The 24,764-nt window shown below is 36.2% G+C and overlaps 1 protein-coding gene and 1 long non-coding RNA gene across 3 annotated transcripts in view; both read left to right on the top strand.

Annotated features, from left to right (window-relative positions):
• LOC101743388 (transmembrane protein 135) overlaps nt 1-24,764 on the top strand; it is a 55,431-nt gene that overhangs the window by 5,781 nt on the left and 24,886 nt on the right. The window lies entirely within an intron of this gene.
• LOC134199010 (uncharacterized) lies at nt 22,877-23,673 on the top strand. Its single transcript, XR_009973325.1, has 2 exons — nt 22,877-23,056; nt 23,499-23,673. It is a non-coding gene; the product is annotated as an uncharacterized LOC134199010 (long non-coding RNA).

The raw sequence follows: 24,764 nt of genomic DNA, 5'->3' as shown, positions 1-24,764 counted from the left end.
CCACCTAAGAAAAAAAAAAGGTTTTTTACTGGTAGTTTGGATTACCTTCTTACATCAATTTTCTCTATCTTCTTATTGTAAGATAATCGCAATATACCTATGTTTATTTTCATGTCCGTATTTAAGTGACCATATCTTATCCGTCAATATCGGACCCATATCAATACGATATGGTGAACGGACTATAGGAACGCAGTGTATGTGTTACGCCGGTAAGAGCAACGCCATCTATCGTCGAATAGCAGAAACGAATATCCAAAGAACTAGTAAATCGGGAACGCTCGAGAAGTACAACAATGAATCAGTTAATCAATGATCAAATACCGGAAACACATATCGAAACCACTCGACCTATCAGAAATGTTCTCGATAATTGTAGAGATGTCGTATCGACTATAAAAGTGTTGCAGAGATGACACGAAGGCAGTTAGTAATCGGATCTATTCGAAGCGAAACAGTAAGCGGATCACCAGAAGCGAAGAGGAAGAGTTTCATTACGAATTGTAAAGTGTTCTAAGTTTTAAATAGAGTTTTAGTTTGTACCTCCGTGCAAGTTTTATTTATCCCGAACCCCAGCGCGTTACATATGGTTGAACGACAGATATGGAGCATGACTGAGTAAGAGTGAAGAGAAGTGATGGTATCAGAGACGACGAATGTATGTTTGACATATAGTTTTATTTTAAGCGCGAGAAATGAGAACAATTACCCTATTGCGTTGCGGCGGACAGATGTAGTAAATTATGTGGTATATAACTCAGAAGATGAAAGAAAAAGAAAGAAATAAATAGGAAGAAAGAAATTTTATAAATAGAAAGTGTATGTTTTATTTACTTGCTATATGAAAGACGGAATTAAAATCGGAGTTTGGGTGAAGCAATCAACTTTTGTATTGGTCCAAATCGAATAGAAGATCCAACAGGCTTTTAATATATGTGAAATAGTTTCCGCAATAATCGCCATAATTAAAACCACTTTTACAATTTAATCCCGATTTTTTTGCTGTCCTTACATTATTCTTGATTTTTTTAATACTAAACCGTGTTCGAGGTCACGAACGGTCACAGTCCTAAAGGTTTAAATTATTTTAAACTAGCTGACCCGGCAGACTTCGTAGTGCCTCAGTCGATAAATAAAAGACCTAAGCTTTTGTGTAAAATAAACTTAAAATAACCAAAAAAATCCGTCCGACGGGCGACATATCAAAGAAAAAACAAAATTGTTATTTTTATTTAATTCCGAACATTTTCATTAATTTATCTACCTTTTAAACCTACTCTGGACTTCCACAAATAATTCATGACCAAAATTAGCTAAATCGGTCCAGCCGTTCTCGAGTTTTACCGAGACTAACGAACAGCAATTAATTTTTATATATATAGATTTATATATAGATTATTTACACGGTCCACGAAAATCGAAGAAAATGTTATGTTACTAAATATTGGATGTACATTTATTCCTTAAACTCGCACACCCTATTTCGCCAGAAACCAGAATCCTTCCTAGAACCATCAACAATAACGGTACAAAGTTTCTACTCAATTGAGTTAGCAACGCGTGGGTAAAACAGAACGTAAATAAACAAACCAAAAGATAATATTTTTGTTTTTTGTCAGTCGAAGAAAACTATAAACATTTTCCCTGAAAGATTTGTTAGACTAACAAGAAAAAAATGTGTAATATTCTTGATTATGGTAAGTCAAATAAGTACCATCCGCTGATTGCATCCATCTTGGCAAAAATGTGGCTTAGTTTACCAATCTAAGGAAAGTTCGCAAATCAAAGATTGGGAACATTTACTTAAATGTCCTGTACACATACAAAAAACAACCAATATCCATGAACTTAAAAAATACCATTGTCTGATATTTATGATATATCATTATATGTCTCGCTTACTCTCAACACTACATGAGAAGCGAATCGATTATGTTTGCATTCAGCTTAGAGATTTCGACAAGAGATCACGTACGATACATTTTCCCTGATGGCTATTCGTTCGACGAATATCTAATAACCCGATGTTTTTGGAAGTATGAAGAATAAATTTTTATTTTACTTATAAAATTTGGCAGACGTAGGGGCGAAATTTAGAGTTGGTGACTTGCAACTAAAGTTAAGTGCGCTAAAGCGCACAAATTTAATGTAATATTTTGAAACCCTTTTTCTTGTTGTTCTTATTTTTTATTTCTGAAGGTCGTCATTACTAGCTTGTATTTTCGTCCATCTTTGAGTTAAATGCCTCTAGTTGTTTCGGTTGTTGAAAGTAAAAGGATTGAGATCAGAAGCTGTTAAGTGCGGTTATTTGCCCACACCAACGGCTAGGTGATTGACCACAAAGCCTATTTCCATCTTCTTTGCTCAACATGGCCAGTTTGTCGAATTTGTTAGGTAGCCAATGGGCAACACGAACAAAGTAACTCAGCGTCCTTGGGTAGCATATTATAGAGGGTATTGTCTTAATTACTAATGGGTTTAGCATATAAATGTTGTATTATGGGTTCTCTTAGCGTTGTAAAGATTACAGTGGTTGAGTTTAACAATTGTTTAACAAAAAACAAACGGAAACCCAGAATAGAAGCCCAGAGAACAAGATTTATCACCATATTGTTAAAATGAAACAAAAGTATGACTTCCAATTATATAAATGTCGTCTAATTAAGGCTTCTTATTAATCAATTTTGTCTCCTTTTCCTTAGCATAAAGATTTCGGTATTATAACCTAACCTATCAAATATCATGTAAATCATTGTTTGAGAACTAACCAAGTATTCAAAACAGTTCCGAAACCCCGTATTATCGCTACAAATGTGAAGTGTTCCTAAGCAATGCGCAGTTTACATAGTGGTTTGGCCTCATGAATATTCTTAGTGGGTAATGCATGTTTAATATCGGTCGCCTCATACTGGGAGCTCTTTGGGCGGGAGACTGGGGCTGTAGAATTGTGCTTAGTTACAACATACGCCTACGTTAAGTAAACTTTGATAAATGAGTGAATTTGTAGAGGGACCTCCGAGTTTGGAGCACGCTTGTGGCTCGGTGCCGTCACTAATACCTCACACGTACCGGTTTTGAAATTCGTCGAAACTCATATATGTACGTAATGTGTTCACCAAAATTCGTGGTTTGTTTTATAAAAATTTTGATCATTTGTGTATTTGTTCGGGATATCGGATTTAATTGAAACGTAACTGTTGTTGTCACTTCGGGAAAGGTTTTTCGCGTGGAATCAATGTTTGACAGTTAAATCGCGTGGACTTTTCAACAAACGGATGTTTTGACATGTAAATGTATGGTGAAATGAAATCACAAGTAAACCAGATATACTCAAGATAGTTAGAGATTACACATATCGATTTCTATAGGAAACTAGTCTAAAAAAAAATCAGTTTCAAACATCACTATTCAACACATATTAGAGAGAGATTTTTGGTGAGCATTTTGGAATACACAGACATCGTCTTTATTCAAATGACGCCTATACGTACCCGATATAACTAATTTCATCAATATGAAACACTAGCCCTTAAGGTAGGTCAGATCACCAGCCAAATCGCCTGCGTTAAAAGATACGTGCGTAAATCAATCAACCTCAGTTTCCATAGTGAAACTAGAATTCTTTTCTTAATTGAGTGAGCATTTTTTCTTCAGTAGTAATTTAAGAAGACTCAACTAAAGTGCTCACTTAACGGGTATAGTCTTTGGTTACGGTGTCAGCAGTATTCCCAGTAAGGCTTTAGTATTTGATGTTAATACATGTTTTTTATACAAATGGCCACAGCTCACAGCTTATATATATTTTTAATTGCCCTTACCACCATACGGTCCATTGGGTAATGAGTGGTTCATGGACGTCAGCTATGTCAGGGTAGAGCTAAGCCCCTGCCTAAAGCATGTGCTGGTCAAATTTATCGACAGCCCGGAACAAAATAAAAGAAATAATAATTTGTTACAGAAAAGACAGACATAATATAATATAATTAGCTTAATTTATTTCATACTCGTTTAGGTATATCTGATACCATATCTATATCTGTATCCTAGTATAATTCAATTTTCGTGAATCAGTTGAGTATGTTTGACGTAGTCATGTAAGTTGATGAAGCTGTCTTCTTAACTTTAAGTAGATTATATTTCTTCTTGTCAGTATAAAGCTAGCTATCTAGAAGATAATAGAAGAGATAATTTATTTAAGGATTGTTAAAAACTGAATAAAAGTTTCATAATTCTGCGCTTACTGCTACACTGACATTAATATATCTACAAAGGCATTTTCTTTAAATCCTTCAATATTTTCTTCACCTTCACAATTCACCTCAGTTCATGCTCAGTCTGGAAACAGTTTATGTAACTTTCAACTATAAAGTACTCTCCGAAGCGAGTGGCTAATCCGAAGTCCTCAAAACGAGAACTCTCGTGTCTGCGCAAACACGGAAATTTTCCCAGAGTTGTAATGGCGATCCGGCCACCAACACAAATACCGTTGTCTCCCAGAGATTATACGGGCTGCGACCTTGGAGCTAGATCCTTGGCACACGAGTTTCATTACGTTTTACTTGTAATTTTTGGGAAGATGTTGCAGTTCGGGGAAGAGGTTTATGATGGAATTTCGTTACGGCTTTATTGGATCAGTTAATTGGATGTTATCGTTTGATGGATTAGAATTGATTATAACTGATATGTAAGCTCTTACTGATATATGCGAACGTGCTCTAAGTGGTCCTGTTACCCATGTGTCCAATTATATTAGTACATTATGAATGTAAACTTATTTTTAATTGTTCACAGTTTAACACAATTTTTTTGTGGTTATGCCATTCCTGGAATATAAATTATCTTAATTACTAAAGTGCTTTTTATTTAATGCTCGATTTAAAAGTACGCGTGAAATCTGTTATTGACTTTTATTAATAAAATGGTTAAAATATATATAATAAATTAATGAATATTAAAAAACGGCACTCCATATAATAGGTTGGGTGAATAAGGTTTTCAGACAGCTGCGAATGAATTAGATTCACGAATAATAATCCATTATCTATACTAATATTATGAATACGAAAGTGGCTTTATTTATCTGTTACCAATGAACCGATTTTTGAAATTCGGTGTAGTACGAGTTTGAGGTCTGGAAATCATTGTGGACCACCTTTCATGTCACTGCTGAAATCTTTGCCGTGGTGGAAAACTGACAGTAGATAACGTCGGAAAATCAGCAGACATATTTGCAACACAACGTATAGACAATTCCAGGATAAGAAGCTTACAAATTTACCTCTATTCAAATATATATACTTGTTTCCTACGTTACAAATATTTCCATGTTCACAATTGCTGTACAAGAAATCAACTAAATCGAAATATGCTCGAACAACCGTTTAGGGTTTCCCAAAAAAAAAAAAAAAAACCATAATCCTATTGTGCCTGGAACGGATATATCAATTTCTGTCAAAAGCACCCTCGTAAATATGGATCTAAGACTGTTGGAGGTAATAATATTGATAGATGGAGAAGCCGAAGTCTCCGATATTTTGTTACTTGCGTAGCTCTTTCTACATGCCATTGACTCAATGATAAATGTTCTAATATTGATGCAGATACATTAAGCTAAATACTGTTTTGTAGCCTGTTCACAGAAATTGGCATATATGTGTAGGTTTGTTGTTTTTGTTTTTAATTCTTTAGATGTTTAATATTACGTTAAATGGCCAGGTACATATTGTGTGGATGTGATTCTTTTTTTTTAAATGGTCACTATCTTTGTTAACTTTTTTTTTACTTATTGAGTCGTTTTTCAATATAAATGAACAAATCAGAACAAGTCACAAATTAAATTAAATTAATGTTTTTGTACTATAAAAAACGAATCCCTGAAGAGGTTAAATAAATAAAAATCTTTTCGTTAGTTTGAAGTCTACAATTCGAAAAAAAAGTACCTTACTTTTATTTCTGTATTATTCCGTATATATTATTTAATTCTGTAATCAATGGCATTAAATAGTATTTTATAGTTCTTGAAGAAGTTCACGAGAAAACTGAAAAACAAATGAACTAATTCAAAACTAATATTTTAATAATAAATCACTACAACGGTAGCTTCATATAATCAAAGTCGGAATTCCCTTGACCCGATTCTCTCACAGACAATGGCTATAACTGTTTTAATTCAGAATTTATTGCGACACGTTTCATTAATTACGATCGCACTCTTTTATGGCATCAACAAACAGGCGAGACAAACAACCGTGTTGTTTTTGTGGATAGGCAAATATTATCGATGGAAATAGATTTAGAACTTGACTTGTATTCTTTTTGTTTCTAGAAGATACTCAATCAACACATTACTCGAGATCAGTTAGTTAATACGTGGCTATGAATGAATTTCATGGAATTGGATTTACTTGTGGCAGTATATCCAGTGAGTCCGCATAGTTACCCTGACTATTTCTGCTGCGAAGCAGTAATGCGTTGCGCTCGAAAGATGGAACAGCCATCACATTTAGGACAAAAAAATAATTTTGGCTTGCGATATCCACATTGTGATTATATCTATGGGCTCCGCTAACTGGGTGGACTATAAACCGCACAGGTAAATTATAACTACACAAGTATTACTAAATTGTAATAAAAAAATGAAACCTGCAAATTTTACTTAACTTACTAATTAAAGAGTACCTATGTTGTAGTCAGAAATAAGTAAGTTGTCGTTGTAAGTCGTCGTGGCTCAAAGGATGAGGCGCCCAGTGCATTCGTATGTAGCGATGCATCGGTGTTCGAATCCCGCGGGCAGGTACCAATTTTTCCAATGAAATACGTACTTAACAAATAACATCGTGTAATAAAAATCAAACCCGCAAAATTATAATTTGCGTAATTACTGGTGGTAGGACGTTTAGTGGATTCACACGGGTAGGTACCACCACAGTGCCCATTTTTGCCGTGTAGCAGTGATGCGTTTGAAAAGCGGGGCAGCCGTTGTACTGTAAAAACGGAGACTTAGAACTTATCTCTCAAGATGGGTGGCAGAAATTAGTTGTCTATGGACTTCGGTAACCACTTAACACTTAACACCACAAATTCGACCTAATGCTTAGTACGGTCTTCCAATAGGGCCTATCACAACTAAAATCAAATTTATTATATTTAACGCAAAACAAACAGCCCAGGCATACCTTACTAAGTCCTGTCTACACATCAATTGAAATGATTAAAAAGCTAATTCAGATATAGCCTATGGATTCGCTTAAACCTGAAAAGGCTTGAAGTGTTTCGTTTAGATCGATTTTGCTGCCGTTTGACTCGATCTGCATTTGAATGAGAATATCGTTTGATTCACTTACCATTACTGTTTTTTAATATGACAAAAAATTAAAAGCTGGCTGTGATGTTACGATATGATTTAAATTATCGTTTTGTAGTATCGATCTAAAATAACATCACGCCATCTCCTTCAGCGAGTTTTGTAAAAAGAGACTAAGGCACTGACTGGAGTTTGGGCAGCAGCGTTATATGTGTATTATACTAGCGTAATGCAAGCAGGTATTGACATTGAATAGTCGTAGAGCGTATTGTAAGCCCATATGGAGAAGTACCACAATCCTGCCGATTGCATTTTGCATTGAGATAATTAAGACATCATCTCTGAAGGTGGGTGAGGGTATTCACGTTGTGATGTCTACAGAGTCTGGTATTCGTTTTAAATCAGGTAAATAGTGAGCTTAAAGAAGATATTAAAAGTTTCCCAAAAAAATGACCCAAACTTAGGAGTTGCTCAGATATTATGGGGAAAATCTGGATACAGAACCGGAACAATAACACCCAAACTTCAAGAGTACGGTCTCCAGTCTGCGTATAGAAGCTAGGGTCACTAAATACAAATGTTATCAACGAGGCAATGTGCACGTTGGTGAACAGTACCGTAAAAAGGACATCAAATGGTAGTTGTATGGTCGATAGTACCCAGTCGGTTTCATACAAGGAAGCACTAATACAACCGATAATCTTAATTTTATTACATTAAAAATAACATGCAGCACTCGTGAATAGATTAAAATTACTTAACTTTCAGCTTAAATAAAAAAAAAAATATGTTATGCTCCAGTCTGGGACCTCGATCTCTGTTTGAGAGACCAACAACCCACCCCAGAGACAACTCATATTTTAATTGAGATTATGGCTCTGAAAAATTATTTTTGTTATCCATTAATTTCACCGTAGCATTAACCAAGTTCGTCATTTATGATTATACTTAGAGCAATGAAAAGCAGCAATGAAAAGCCTCCAATTATTTTCCAACTTTGTAAAGCAAGACAAGAGACAAACTGCACCACAGTGGAGCAGCAAAATCAGTGGAACGATGCCAATAGCTCGACATATGCTCCGTGAAAACGTTTTCTCTATTCTTGGCCATTTTCAGTATGGAAGGTACAAAATTCTAAGTCCAACATTTTATAGCTTCGTGTAAGTGTCGAACGGTTGAGCCCCGGCATCGGTGTAAGTTCAAGAAAGTTACCGAACCAATTTCGCAATTGGCAACATGTTTTCTGTAATATATTAGGGTTGTGATTTTTCGGGAAATTTTGTCCGCAATTTCGTGCGTTCAGCCGTTTAGGTATTGGTCTTAGTTTTTAGATGCATAGATGACCATGCGAGATTCGCTTATATAGTATTGTAATTGTTAGATGATTGTAAAATGCCCTAATTTCGCAAATACGGAAGTATTCTTATTTTATTACATTATATATTATACATTATATACTATACATTATATACTATACATTATATTCAATTAACTTTTTAAACCAATCATTCAGTACATGTGTACTAAAATTATAATCATTTCTAATAATTGTGTATATTTTAAAGAAAAACATTTAAAACAAAAATCCACATTTGCTTGATAAAGGGAGAAATATTCAAAAAGTTTGATTGGATTGTTTCTCTGACTCGTTGTAACCATAAAAAATGCTGTAGACGATTTTACAAGTGTGATTACAATTTTAACGATAAAATTCGACCTAGACGTCCTACGGGCACCGACACTATCTTCATCCCAGTTTTAGTGACTATTAATCTACGGATTACCACTTAAGAGATTGCTAATGGCCCGATGTTAACAATTCCACATTATTCCAACGCATAAATTTGGGTAACAAAGTAGTGTAGCGTGGTGTACTGATAAACAAAATCAATATGAAGCCAATTTAAATCAAGCTAATTTTAATATTATGAAGTAATCTTGCATATTGTTATTAGTAGTTCAAAAACATCAATATTTGGACCGTTGGTTCACTGACGAAGCATTTTTTTTTTTATTGCATAGTTGTGTGGACGAGCTCACAGCCCATCTGGTGTTAAGTGGTTACTGGAGCCCATAGACATCCACAACGTAAATGCGCCACCCACCTTGAAATATAAGTTCTAAGGTCTCAAGTATAGTTACAACGGCTGTCCCACCCTTCAAACCGAAACGCATTACTGCTTCACGGCAGAAATAGGCAGGGCGGTGGTACCCACCCGCGCGGACTCACAAGACATCCTACCACCAGTAAAACTATATAAATCAATTTCCAGATTATAGATGACCAGATCACATTAAATTATCATTGAGGTATCGAATTATTTTAAGTCCATGATAAATATCAAGTTGAAGTTGTCTTTAATTGCAACACAATGGACCATTGAAACGGTAAAGTCACTTCAACACTGACTTAACTTAATTGTTCGTCCAGAGAGAACTACCAAGCAAAATGATGTAAGGTAGCGTATTCATTGGCATCGAAATAGCGAGACGACGAATAAAAACTATTGGAACGTGTGTGTGGAAATGTTTCCTGTTTTTCTGAAATAGGTAGATAACATTTGAGCCATAATTGGAATGGAATAGCCATTATGTAGCCAATTCATACCTCAATCCAAATTAGACTTGAGACATGAGAACCTTAAATCTAAATAAAGCAGTTTAAGTAAAATTTATGTAAAAAAAATGCAGCGTGGGTAGGCCTTCCACCTCGTAGGGGATCGGACGTCGGGTGTAAGAGTGCAGGGGACTCGTTTAGTGGGTGGGCCCTAAAATCCTTGATCCTTGGGCCCGCGGTCTGCTCACAACACCATGCAGATCGTTGAGTCTCACATACCCCGCGCGCCCCTTTTGCGCGGGGACCTCGTGGAAGGTTCGGCCCTCTATCCGAAAAAAAAAAAAGGCCTTCCACGAGGTGGGTGGACGACCTGCTAAAGAAGTGTATAATATAATCTATGTGCTAAAGGTTACGGGAATCCGCTGGATGCTAGCTGAGCAGAATATGTCATTATAGAGAGCCCTGGGGAAGGTCTACGTCCAGTGGTGGACATCTGTGTGGTAATGATGAATTAAAATGTATCCTCTCGACTATTTCTTTAACGATTTCAGCCAAGAAATATCAACCTAATCTAACACCGTGGAACTTTGAACTTTAATCGCTTTTCAATTCTGAATTTTATATATTATATTAAATTGATAAACTTGAAAGAGGTACCAGGTACGAGATTCTAAATAGTTTTTCACCTTACAGAACTGATATAATTGCATTTATGGCCTAATCGCAAAAACTAGGTTTCTCGATTACTGGATCTTTGTTAAAATACAGGAAAAATAGTGCTGTCAATAAATAATGATGCGTTATAATGCGTTGTGTCTTCATGAATACTCAAGGTTGATATGAAATTATTATTTTCAAATATATCTTCTGACGACTGATTTTAATGATATATTTTGAAGATTTATCGTAACGCTTACCGCTCCTCTCACGACCATCGAAGCATTCAGAAGTTCTAGAGTACAAAGCCAGTACAGCAGTAGTTTTTAATTGAAATTGCATCGTTGACGTTGTTTCTGGACATATTGCAGCCCTTTCGACTACGACCTGCTTTGTAGTTCTCGTAGACATGATGAGTAAATTTTCAAAACCTTTTTTAACTTTTTCACTTTCGTTTGAATATTCTTATTAGTTTTTCTTTATATGTCTTCGTTTTTTTTTCTACTGTCTACAAATTTTAAATCTTTTTTTCGTGAAATAGATTTTTTCGTGTTTCTATATTTTTGTATTAATATCGAGTATTAGGCAATACATCTTCAAAGCAACACAAATCTTAACCTAGGTGCTCTAAGGTTCGATCTTGCCTGTAGACGGCCGACTAGCCAACCAGAAGCTTGCCGAGCAACCCCTCCAAGCCCACGGGCAGAGATCGCCGTCATATAGTACACATAGCACACGCGTTCCGCGGCAAACATTCTTTATTACAAAAAACATAAATTATCCAACGCAAGTCACGCATAACCATTAGAACCAGCGACAATTGTTCATCGTGTACCAGTCAAGGGACAGACGGTCCCACCAACGGAAACGACGCTGAGCCCAGGGAGCGCGAGGCAGTGGATGGAAGATGAAGGTAAGTCTTCAGGCACTTATTTCGTTCCTTACTGTACAATACATATGAATGTTTCTTGTGACGATATCAAAAAAGCATTAGTAGTTTCAATGAAAGAAAGCTCAAGCACGATTTGAGTTCGTGCGGTTTAACTCTAATATAGTTGATAATATTTATTTATATATATTTATATATGTATATATTTATGTAGATGTATTTATTTAAGTACGAGTATCTGTATCTATAAATATTATGTATGTTATATATACACATATGTTTAAGTAATATCACTATCACAATACACCTACCAAGGTTTATCTCTGCATCTGTTCGTTAGTCTCGCTAAAACTCGAGAACGGCTGGACCGAATTGGCCAATTTTGGTCTTGAATTATTCGTAGAAGTCCAGATAGGGTTTAAAAAGTAGATAAATATGAAAATGATCCGAAATTAAATAAAAATAACAATTTTGTTTTTCCTTTAATGTGTCCCCCGTCGGACGGACTCCTTTTGTTTGTTTCAAGTTTATTTTATACAAAAGCTTAGGGTATTTTATTTATCGATTGTGGCACTACGAAGTCTGCCGGGTCAGCAAGTATATAAATAAAAATAAACTACCTTAGAATTCGGAAACTTGGCTTCCCCGTTAACAGTAAATAAGATACAATTTTAATGGCTGCTATTTATAAGCTAGTAATTTGGTAGCATATTTAAAGAGCGGTCTGCGGTCCTGGGTCGCATCATAACGTTTGTTTTGTGCAAAATGTATGAGTTGCGCAGTGAATCGGGAGCGGCTGTGATTGAGGGTTAAGGTCTAATTAACGACCTCGTTGTGGGCTTGTGAAGCTTGTTGTAGCGATATAATTATGATATTTTGGCGAGCCTCATCGCCAAAAATACTTTGTTACCTATTACCTCATTTGAAGTCATCGCGGCCTAAAGGATAAGACGTCCGGTGCATTCGTATCTTGCGATACAACGGTGTTCGAATCCCGCTGGCGGGTACCAATTTTTCTAATGAAATACGTACTTAACAAATGTTCACGATTGACTTCCACAGTGATGGAATAACATCGTGTAATAAAAATCAAACCCGCAAAGATATAATTTGCGTAATTACTGGTACTAGGTCGACTTGTGAGTCTACACCGGTAGGTACCACCACCCTGCCTATTTCTGCCGTGAAGCAGTTATTGCGTTTCGGTTTGAAGGGTGGGGCAGCCGTTATACTGTAAAAACCTTAGAACTGATATCAAGGTAGGAGTCGGTATTTACATTGTAGATGTCTATGGGCTCCGGTAAACACTTAGCATCAGGTGGGCCGTAAGCTCGTCCACATACATAAGCAAAAAAAAGCTACTAACATTATTAACCTGTTATAGAAAAACACGTATTTATAGCTGAAGTGGATAGAAGTTTTTTCTTCTTCTATTGGTTAGACACGTGAAATACGTCACGTTCCAGTTGGTGTTTAGTGGTTAGCGGAGTCCATAGACATCAACAAACTAAATTCCGCGACCTACCTTGAGATAGGGGTTCTAATCTCAATTCTATAGTATAAAGGTACATGAGCTTTTGCTAATGGTAGGAGTGTATTAGTCTGCAATACCACCATCCTCCCTATTTCTACCATGGACTAGTCATAAGTTACCGTTTAAGCCTTTTAGTGGTGAGATTATTTTCAAAAGCTTTGCAGAAATTCCTAAATTATTTAAACAAAAGTATCTTGTAAAAACTTTTGCTTAAAAAGAATGCTAAATTCCCACTAAATATTTTTAAACGGTTATTTATAAATGTTATTAACTAATTAAAAACGTTATACTGAATGCGTGCGCTAAGTCACGTCCGTACCGGTTGGTTGATAACGAATACGTATAACTAAATTGCGCAAATAGTCGGTATCCCGATGCTCCACAATTTATACGCATCAATGGAGAGTCGATCTATCGACAGTTCGCGCTCAAAGAGTAAGACAACTATAACACTCAATACTTAGTAGATGGGTTAGGAACTCGGCCTTCCGGGTGTAAGAGTGCAGGGGAGTCGTTTAGTGCGGTAGGGCCCTAAAATTCCTTGGGCCCGCGGTCTGCTCCCAACACCTGCAGATTGTCTAGTCCCACATACCCCACGCACTCCCTAGGGGGTGGGACCTTGTAGGAGGTTCGGCCCACACCCCGAAAAAAAATAGAACTGGGTCATCAATCCAAAGGAATGAAAAAAAAAGATTTACTACTTCAAGATACCCTATTAGAAATCTACTGTGGATTCAGAGGCCCGTATTGGCTAGTGAAATCGAATCACAGATATCCCTCAGAGTTAAGTTAGACGTGGCAAACATGGTTTTACTGAAGTCTTGCCAGAATTTAACTTCATTTTACAGAAAATTACCATATTTTTTTTATCTCTTCAACAAGCACGCGTGTATAGTGTCCTTTTCCTACTATTAACTGCTGTAGATAGGCAGATGAAATCATAACCGGTCTAGTATTAAGTGGCTCCTACAGAGTAAATTGTGAGAAACCTTAATGATTACAATTACGGTGGTCCTAGAATCGATTTTTCACTTAGAAATATGATTATCCGTTGGATTCTAGCCCTATGACTATGAATTGCATGACCAGAAATGATAGTGTAGACCCTAGATGCAACAGTTATGTCTTTTGTCCGGGACAGCCATTGTTACAATATGACATTATGCGATTCAAACTTTCGCCTTTCGCCTTCTTTTTTTTTATTGCTTAGATGGATGGACGAGCTCATAGCCCACCTGATGTTAAGTGGTTACTGGAGCCTATAGACATCTACAACGTAAATGCGCCACCCACCTCGAGATATAAGTTCTAAGGTCTCAGTATAGTTACGACGGCTACCCCACCCTTCGAACCGAAACGCGTTACTGCTTCACGGCGGAAATAGGCGGGGTGGTGGTACCTACCCGTGCGGACTCCCAAGAGGTCTTACCACCAGTGATAACTATGTAATATCACTTTTCCGCGCGATTTCACCACGCATCGCTAACCTTCCATCGCCTGGAGAAGTCTTGGCTTGCACGGGATAGTTCCAAGTTTGGGCAAACTCTACTTAAATAATACCTAAAATTGCCCCGGATATATCAATCAATCAACGTTAATGAAGGAATTTGATATACAAATCGTATGTTCCTTTATTTTCTTTTCGTGTTTTGCGATACTCTTGCAACATCAGTGCGACTGGTCATTCAATCACTCGCTGGAGTACTACAATGTTTCACAATTCAAGCTGTCAACGAAGTGTTGTAAGTTAGTTGTGGTTTATGTCATGATTTTGAATAGAGTTGTTAACTGTTTGTTTCCCTTACGTACATACAACAGTAGTTTGGAGATTTGGGTTCGAAATAGCTTGATATTGAAAGATGATTTGGTCCTCCTCCTCCTCCGTGCGTCGTATTCCTCAGTGCTGAGGGTCGTGACTTTTGTTAGGACTATGTTCCTGTCCTCCGCGCAGTGGATAGCGACATTGATGCTGGATTCCAAAGTCGTCTTAATCTGATCGGACCAGCACATGGGACTACGCCCCCTAGGCCTCTTTCCTTCCACTTTGCCGATGATGAGAAGTATTTCGAGATTGTCACATTTTTTCTTCGCAACGTGGCCGAAAAACTCTAAAATCCTACGTAAGCAAATGGTGGAGAGTCTTGAGGAGACGCCTAATTCTTCCAGGATTTATGCGCCGTCCAGGGTGACAGGCCTGATTTGGTCAGCTACTTACCAAATGATCCGTTTCAGTTTGTGAAGGGTCGTTGAAAGACGAACAATGAGAAAATAACTCAAGCAACAAAAGCTTTACGATACCTAAGGACTGTATTAAACTTTTAATACCAGATCAAGAACCACTTGATCAATGAAGCGAACGCGGTGATTTACTAGTTCATTTATTGTGAATCAAAGCAAAATCAAAAACGGTAGCTCACAGACAAAATTCGACCTTCAATCATATAAAGCTTCGTCAAACAGTAATACGCAATTGTTTTCGTAACGAGTTTCTGATTGTGGTACACCAAAAGCTGCTTTAAGTTTTAGCCATGAAGCATAAAATTGCGTGAACACATTTAATAGTCGGAATCGTCAAATGTATTAATATTTTATTGATTGGGTTTATGATGTTTGCATCACGTACAGTGGCAGTGGATTTTAAAGCAAGAGACTTTTTGACGTTCATTTGACCTAACTTAAATAAAGTATCTATTATATTAGTAAATGGTAGTACATAGGTAGTATAGTAGTGGCTTTATCCTAGCTAAAAACAAAGTAATTAACGTACGAATAACAAAACACGGAAGGCAAAGAAATATTGTGTGAGCCCTAAAATGTAAAACCATACTCATCATCATCATCATCACTCGTCATCATCTATTTACATTGCTGACTAAGTATATCACTGAAGAAAAATGCACGTTTAACTTAGTAAGGATCTTTCGAATAACTATTTTATTTATTTATTAAAATATGATCAGACGTCGTAAAATTCATTTCGAATTCCTTCAGGCATCGTTATATCGTGAACACAAAACTGAGTTGTGGTTAAAAGTCTACTGAAAAATGGCCTTGCACATATTTTTAAGCTATTGCATAGCTTCTATCGTGGGCCTTGAGCGCGCCGACTGAATCAATAAATTCCGTAACGAAAATAACCTGACACCCCCACTACGCCTTCTATGTAGCTCGCGTTCAACATATTCACACGTTGCGCTGGTGTAGTATTTGTGAATAAGCGCGCGGCGTGACGTCGCACTGCATGAGCATCATGAAAAGTCTGCCCATCTCTCTCTCAAGCGGTCTAGCTTATGAGTGTGAAGGGGACAGTTAAAGTTTTGCTTTTGTTAATGTTTATAAATATAGCGTGGTCTTATTTTTATTATTGTTTTAATATTTAATTATTATTGTCTTATTGTAATTGCATAAGTTGATAAAAAATGCTTTGCAATAGCTTTACCGCGGCAGTCCCCGAGTGCCACACGTCTTTTTTTTTTATTGCTTAGATCGGTGGATGAGCTTACAGCCCACCTGGTGTTAAGTGGTTACTGGAGCCCATAGATATCTACAACGTAAGTGCGCCACCCACCTTGAGATATAAGTTCTAAGGTCTCAGTATAGTTACAACGGCTGCCCCACCCTTCAAGCCGAAACGCATTACTGCTTCACGGCACAAATAGGAAGGGTAGTGGTACCTACCCGTGCGGACTCATAAGAGGCCCTACCATCAGTATAAAATTTAATGGCCTAGAAGTCATAGACACTATTAATTTGGACGAACCGAGACCGAGAGCTCATTTGGGTCTAAATTGTTCTTTTTCTTTTGCGTTTTCATATGCACGACATACTAGTACATACAATCGATATCGATCGAATGTTATGTAAGAAGAACGGAGTGTTTGTTTGACTTTCGTCTCCTTCTTCGCGCAATTCATCATGAGCACATGTTACACAACGGACGTGTGGAACTTAACAAATAGCAAAATGAAGATAGTCTTAACACGCCAAGCGTATGGAAAACAAAAATTCATAATAAGAACTCAATGCGATCTTCTTTAGTTAACATAAATCTGAGTTTCTCGCCGGATCTTCTCAGTGGGTTGCGTTTCCGATCCGGTTTTAGATTCTGCAAAGCACTGCCCTTGCTAGGGTCAGTATTAGCAACACTCTGGTTTGAGTCCCGTGAGCTCACTTACACACGTTAGGGTGAAGCTGAAATAGCCCCTCAAGGCTATCGGCATAGGTAGGAAAAAAAAAACTTAAATCTAAATTCAGTTCGAAGATATCTTAGAAGTCCATTTTGATTGAATTCACTTACAAAGATACTTTGAACAAAATGTTTATAATAAATATATAGGAGACTCGAAACATGCGACTAATAATTAGATGGAAGGCACCGGAAGTATTATACTCATAGAAGTAGTAAATATTGTGCGTCATTAAATCTTCTTCATACGGACTCAATGTTAAATTTGTTGTCAATTACTGACTCGGTGGTGTAGTAATTATTATTAGCGCCCTTGACTGTTGCGCCGGGGGTCGTGGGTTCGATTCCCACATCGGCTATTATGTGATGAACAGATTTTTTTGCTCTTTGTCTTTCTGTTCTGTCTATCTATATAATGTATAATTTACAATGTATGTATAATAACATATGTAAATAAAAAATAGGTACCCATAACACAGGGAATCCTAAATTGGGTCCGGATGGCCGTGCTTGATTTGATCCCAGTTATTTATTATTTTCATTATTTACTTTATTAATTAAAAGATTCCAAAAAACAGTTTGAGGAGCGCTCCGATGTGAATTTGAAGCTAGTTCGATGTCGTTTCACGGATCTGTATGAATATGACCCAGTTTCGAGTCAGTCCACAACGAGCGTGGTAGTAAAACTATTAGAGCCGGTTCAAGGTAGATGACGTTGAATGTAACGTTTTGTAATGTATACTTACGTATAGCTACAGTTTCACGTGTTAATGCTCACAGACAATTGTTTCAAGGTCATAGCTCTCAATACTGTTATATATATATTAATACGTGAAGCAAAAACTTTGTATCCCTTTTTACGAAAATTGGGCGGACGGAGAACTATAAAATTTGTCACACTTATAGAGAATATAGAGAAAGAGTACAAAATATTAATATTTTTTTAAAATTATGCATAAAAAATACATTAAATCAATAAATAAAAAACTTACACAACTACCATGTATTTAACACACGTATGCATACTATTTGTTTGTTGTCAAACTTTTCTTATTGCTTATAGTCTGTGGTCAAACTAAGAATAGATTATAAATTATTTGTCTATAATGATATACGTTAAGTGTAGTCTTGGGGAAATCTGATTTCGATTTTGAAATTACAGAAATATCTTCTTGTCTATAGTCTTATCTATAGTCTTTGATAATAGGATCATAATAGTGTAAGAACTTATAATTTTAATTAACTATAGTCGAATATCGACTATGTACCAGGAAATATTAAAACATGCCAGACGAAGAAAGATTTCACTTGCATCAATGTATACGAAATTTGCTTTCTGCATCACCGCTGTAGCTTCGGAATAGACAGAAGAATTCTCAACGTACCATACGTAAAGATTGAAATATGAAGATTAGGTAACGCGAAGGAAAGCTAATTCGCTTTGGATCACGGGAAACTTAATCCAAAGATCTTACAACCGCTTCAACCACTCAAAACCAAGTAGCCATGAGCTGGTTCGCCAGTTTAGGTAAGTAGTTAAAAAAATGATCAATTGTCTGATCGTACTTTGTTGAATAGCCTTAGGTGACACACATTGCTTAAATGACACCACTCATGCTTGAAGTTTGGTTACATCCCTCTGGTTTCAGAAACTGAGAAACTCAATGATCTACCACCGATTTCCATAATTTGCTTATCACGTATCATAGAAGTCAGATAATCACGTGGCCCACTTTATGATAGTGGGTGCTAGGATGGTTAAACGATATATATTATTATGACTGGTATTATTTCATTCCTGGCGCAATTGGTAAACCGAAGTTAGCAGGATGCGTAGGCACTTCTTGGAGAGATGGCTTCTCCGAAGAGATCTTGATCATTGTATTAATTGCTTATTACTCCGTCTTCTCGTTAAAAAAAATACTTTTAAGAATTTTATTAGAGAGGAATACAAACACTGTTTTTTTATAAAAACAATTCAGCACATCGTAATTGAATTTTTTATCTGAAATTTGAAATTATTAGAAAAAGCGATCCACATTCTTAAATCTTGAATTAAATGCTAGATTAAACTTCCAATCATTTGATCGAACACCACCAACATTTAATTTTGCATCAACACTGTTTTTTTTTTATAAAAACAATTCAGCAAATCATAATTGAATTTTTTAACTGAAATTTGAAATTATTAGAATCTTAAGTATTGAATTAAATACTAGATTAAACTACCAATCATTTGATCCAACACTACCAGCATTCAATTTTGCATCGACGCCAATAAACAATCTTCAAACACCTACCCGAAATAACTGGAAATTTGTACCGAACGGCATTTTGTATTTACTGGCATACACGGTCGTATCTCCTACGGATATACAACACTATAGGATATTAAAATTGGCTTGAAGCCAATATAATCTTATACGGGGGGTATTTATCGCATCGGGTGAGGCGCAAGCGTGCATATTATGGCATTAGTGTTAAACTATTAGCCTTCGAAAATTTTTTGATCTTTTTTGTCTTTCGTTCAATTAGTGATATCATGGTTTGGCTCACGCCAGGTAAGATGTGTATTGACTATGATTAAGGCAGTTTCCTCTTTCCTATCGAATAATGGGCCAAGGGATAACAGCGCCGAGAGATTTAAATACTTTACCTCTTTCTGTACTGTCTAGGCTTTATCTTTGTCTGAGTATTACGAGTGTAACACATTAATTGGCGACAAAAAAATTACCTCAAGCACGATTATTTGTTTCTACGCCATTATCCGTTATCTGGTACCTGTAACACAAGTTCTTTACGAACTTATCACGGGACCAGTTAACGTGGCGTGATTGTTAGTAAATATTTATTTATTATAAATATGTACATGAAATATAAATCTTTACATGAGCAAGTCTTTTGGGCTTGCATTAATCGAGGTATCCCAGGATACCATTATGGTCATATCGCGAAGCAGACACATTGAACTAAATCCGAGAAGTCCGCGAAATTGACCTTGTATGAACACTTTCACTTATCTAACATTGAATACTTACAGAAAACGAGTCTATATAAACGTGCTAATTAATAAAATAATAAAATTAGTGTCCAAGATAATAAAATTTGCAAACACTAAAAACAAAGAAAATACAGTGAAGGATACCCAATAATAAGGTAAGCATATTGAGACAGGCCACACGATGGATGTAGACCGCCAAAACATGAGGTAGGGGCTAGGCTTGAATAGTCAATTGCCTTATCCTCGCATCCAATGCAATGGCCTGAAAATTTTGAAACCTTTCTTAGCCTGAAGAATCCCGCTAAGTCCCACCCCACTAAACTCTTACGGAGGTAGTCTAGCCACTGCCTGGTTTATCCAGCTCGGTTCACTTACCAGTAACATAATTGCGTTGGCCAGAAGCCAGGATACATAGTCTCATCCTGGAATAGCGTAAATAATTTTCATTGCTTCATTTTAGTTGAGATTATTGCTGTATTTAGAAGAGCTATTCGTGTAAACAAGTACAAATTTGGTAAAATAATCAACTGATATTTATTTTTTATAGCTTTTACAAGAACAATACTTATAAGTTTAAGTTGCAATTCGGTTGATTCTTACCAAATAGTATTTTTACGCTAGATTGCATTTAAAATTTATCTAAAATGTTAGAACTGTGTATTCGACTAATTGCTTTTGCAAGGACTTCCAGCGGTTAAATAAAATGGACTTCTAATTATTTTAAATTAGTTTCTGCAAAGCACTTTAAAACAATGCATAATTAATATTCTTGTAAACAGTTTTGAAACGTTCGTCAATGATGTGCATTTTCACGGTCGTTTGTAAACTAGAAATGTTTTGGTGTATTTTAATTTAAGGATGCTGTTCTTTCAAGGTCATACTAAAAACAAGACTAGTAGCAATATCATCCTAAAACAAGCAAACTCATAAGGTTTTAAATGTTAATTGCTTTTATCTCTATATATAAAAATGAATTGCTGTTCGTTAGTCTCGCTAAAACTCGAGAACGGCTGGACCGATTTGGCTAATTTTGGAAATGAATTATTCGTGGAAGTCCAGGAAAGGTTTAAAAGGTGAAAAAATATAAAAAAGCTCGGAATTATATAAAAACAAACAATTTTGTTTTTCCTTTGATGTAGGCACTACGAAGTCTGCCGGGTCAACTATTCTATACTAATATTATAAAGAGGAAAGATTTCTTTGTTTGTTTGTTTCGAATAGGCTCCGAAACTACTGGACCGATTTGAAAAATTATTTTTCCATTAGAAGCCGACATTGTTCCTGATGAACATAGGCTACTTTTTTTTATTTTTTTTATTTTATTTTTTTGGTTTCATGTGTGTTTTAATGTTTCCGAAGCGAAGCGAGGGCGGGTCGCTAGTATTTAATATATTAATAGAAAGTAACAACGAAATTAATTACGAATTTATGATAAAATACAAATCCCATATAGTCTGAAAGAAAACAATAATAAACTTTTATTTGTAGGCGAAAAATCAGACCGGGTATTTGGAAAATGTTCCGCTGACAATCTATTTAAATACATAATAATATTATTATAAATGTTTGAAAAAAGTTTGTACGATTTGATGTGTGTTACTCAGTAGTGAAAATACAGTTTATAATGACCTGTATGTGACAAGATGTACTTATAAGTTAACTGACATGTCAATGACGGGTGTAAGTGTAGTTGGAAACATGACATGAATGTTCGCTAGTTCTACAAATTGATTGGTAATCACGGGCCTGATATTGACATTATTAACTCTTAAATCCCCACAAAACCCATCGCATTTCAACTGTAATTGCTATTTTAACTGTTACAATTACAACATATTATTATATTATTTGTAATATTAAATGAAATTTCCATTTTAATTGTATTTCAGCTACAATTTTAATGAGCTATTATCGATTACTGGTGGTAGGACCTCTTGTGAGTCCGCACGGGTAGGTATCACCACCCCGCCCATTTCTGCCGTGAAGCAGTAATGCGTTTCGGTTTGAAGGGTGGGGCAGCCGTTTTAACTAAACTGAGACCTTAGAACTCATATCTAAAGGTGGGTGGCGGCATTTACGTTGTAGGTGTCTATGGGCTCCAGTAACCACTTAACACCAGGTGGGCTGTGAGATCGTTCACCCAACTAAGCAACAAAAAAAAAAGAACAAAAATATTTTCTAACGCGCCTTGCATTGCTTGCCATATAATACTATTGTAACACACCTGATCAGCGAAGTCAATGGCCTTGGATGACATTGGATGGCGTCGATCAGCTGTTTGGATTGCGGGCTTCCGATGTTTTTAGTATTTGTATGTTTTTCAAACATTCAACTGTTTGAATTGAATTTTTTTTCTTGTTAATTATGTGGAACAGGTCTCACCTTGTTAAGCAGTTACCAGAGACGCGGCATGTATTCTGAGTCTCGGATTTATAGTACAACCTAGCTTGCTTATAACATTAAATGCGATTTTTTTTGTTGCCCTTATAGGCAGACGAGCATACGGCCCACCTGATGGTGAGTGGTTACCGTCGCCCATGGACTTCAGCAATACCAGAGGCAAAGCCAAGCCGCTGCCTACCGCTAAATTTAATTCTGAAAATAAATAATTTAATTTTAAATAAATTTAATAATGTTTTAATTTAATTTAAATTGTATTTAAAGAAAACTGAAAACAGAAAAGACAAAGAGTTGACTCCATTTTTAATTTATTCATCGTTTAATAATTATAGATTTTAAAGCTAGTTTATTGCGAGACTTGATGAAAATAGCCGGATCCATATTTGAACATTTAGCGGTTTTCCTGCGCTATCCCTTACTAAATAAATGAAGCCTTTGTTTTATGCTTCCAAAGAATTAAATTTACATTGAACTATGAACTCACTAGAAGTGGCAGACAATGTCGGAGTTTAAAGAAAATTTCGGTTCGGTAAGGCCTTCTTAAAACGTTTTTTTTAAAAAGTATTTTAATTAATTCGTTCCAACAACTATAGCCATCATAACGTATCTTAAGAATTAAGATTAATGTTTCAATTGCTTTGAAACAACAGTTTTTTTTTAATAGATTGGAAGATGATTTAGAATATTCTCGTGTTTAATTGTATGTTCGACTAATTATTTTCTTGTATTATTTTCGTTATATTTTTTTTTGTTTTTTTTTTGTCGTTATTGTCAGTTATTTCTGCCTCGTGAAAATCACCAATGCCAGGAGAAGAGCCAAGCCGCTTTCCAAATAATAAATAATAAGGCTAATTCACACACAGGCATTCGCTGACAATCACGGGAGCTAGATACTGACATGCATACTTACTTACGTTTCAATATACATAATAATATAATAAATAATATAATATTATATACCTATTATGTAGGAATGGAGCATTGTGAGCGTGACAAGCAGACGGCTGTCAAAGTTTAACGTGTGACAGACGACAGACAGAAAACGAGGGTGAAGATGTTTAAGTTCTTGCAACGTTATTAATTTTATTTTACTGTGCTAGTCTTATATAAAAGTCGAAAATTAAATCATTTTTGAACTCCGGAAAAGTATTTATTTTCGATCCCACATAGTCTTACGCTGGTAAGAGTAACGTCAAAATATCGCCGAATAGTCGAAGTATCTAGTAGCACCCAGAACGCCCGAGAAGTACAACGCCATCTATTGTCAGATAGCGGAAACACAATACTAGAGATGTGTGGAATATTCTCGATAATTCTAGCGACATTTCGCTTAATACGTGACATTTATCTTTCTAATTAAAGGTGCCTTTTTTTGATATTCAATAGCATTCAACATCAACAGTTCGATGTTTTGAATCGAACTTCATTTAAACTTACTCCAATGAAAATACCTAAAGAAGTTATGTGGTGATATTTTTTCCAAATAATTAAACTTACACCTAAACTTTTAATGACTCTCCTGTGAAGTTGTAAAAATGCCGCTTAAACCAAATATCCCTTCACCCCTCGATTTAAATGCCGGAAACGGTCATTAGTTTGGTAGCTAAACGAAACGCAGCACGATTCCCGAGAGATGGCAGCACGATTGCGGTATCGTTGGAACTCGGCTAACTTCGTGCTACGACAGAGCCTAGCCGATGGAGGCGCGTAGACGCCATCACACTTACCAACCAGCCTTCTTGAAGAGCGGTGCCTCCGTCCCAAGAACTGTCATTCGTTTCCGTTTGCTAACGTCAAGAGAAGATTTATAAATTGTTCTAAGACAGCGAACGTGATTGGTGTACTCAATATTTCCCTTAGCTCGATCACCCTATTCGCCCCTACGATGTCTGACGATGGTGTTGATAATTGTGGCTTCTCCGACATATGAGTAGACTATTATCAAAGCCGGCAATGTGACTTTTGGACAATTATTGGTAAATCAGAAAAACGAATTATTGACTTTGTATTTCATTGGCAGTCACAAAACTCTTCTGAACGACATCTTAGATAAATAACAGGTTAAGTATTAACCTTTATTTAATGCAGGTTTTGAACCGTATTCTTTGAAGGAGACGATTATATTCAAATCAATCTGTATTGACATATCAATAACATTTTTTTGTCCAAATGCACAGATTGCCACCTTTGATAATAGACGACTCATATATTAAACGCGCAGACAAAGAGGGAGTTTA

Source organism: Bombyx mori, chromosome 6, assembly GCF_030269925.1.
Source record: "Bombyx mori chromosome 6, ASM3026992v2".
NCBI lineage: Eukaryota > Metazoa > Arthropoda > Insecta > Lepidoptera > Bombycidae > Bombyx > Bombyx mori.
This window is presented reverse-complemented; position numbering and strand designations above follow the sequence as displayed.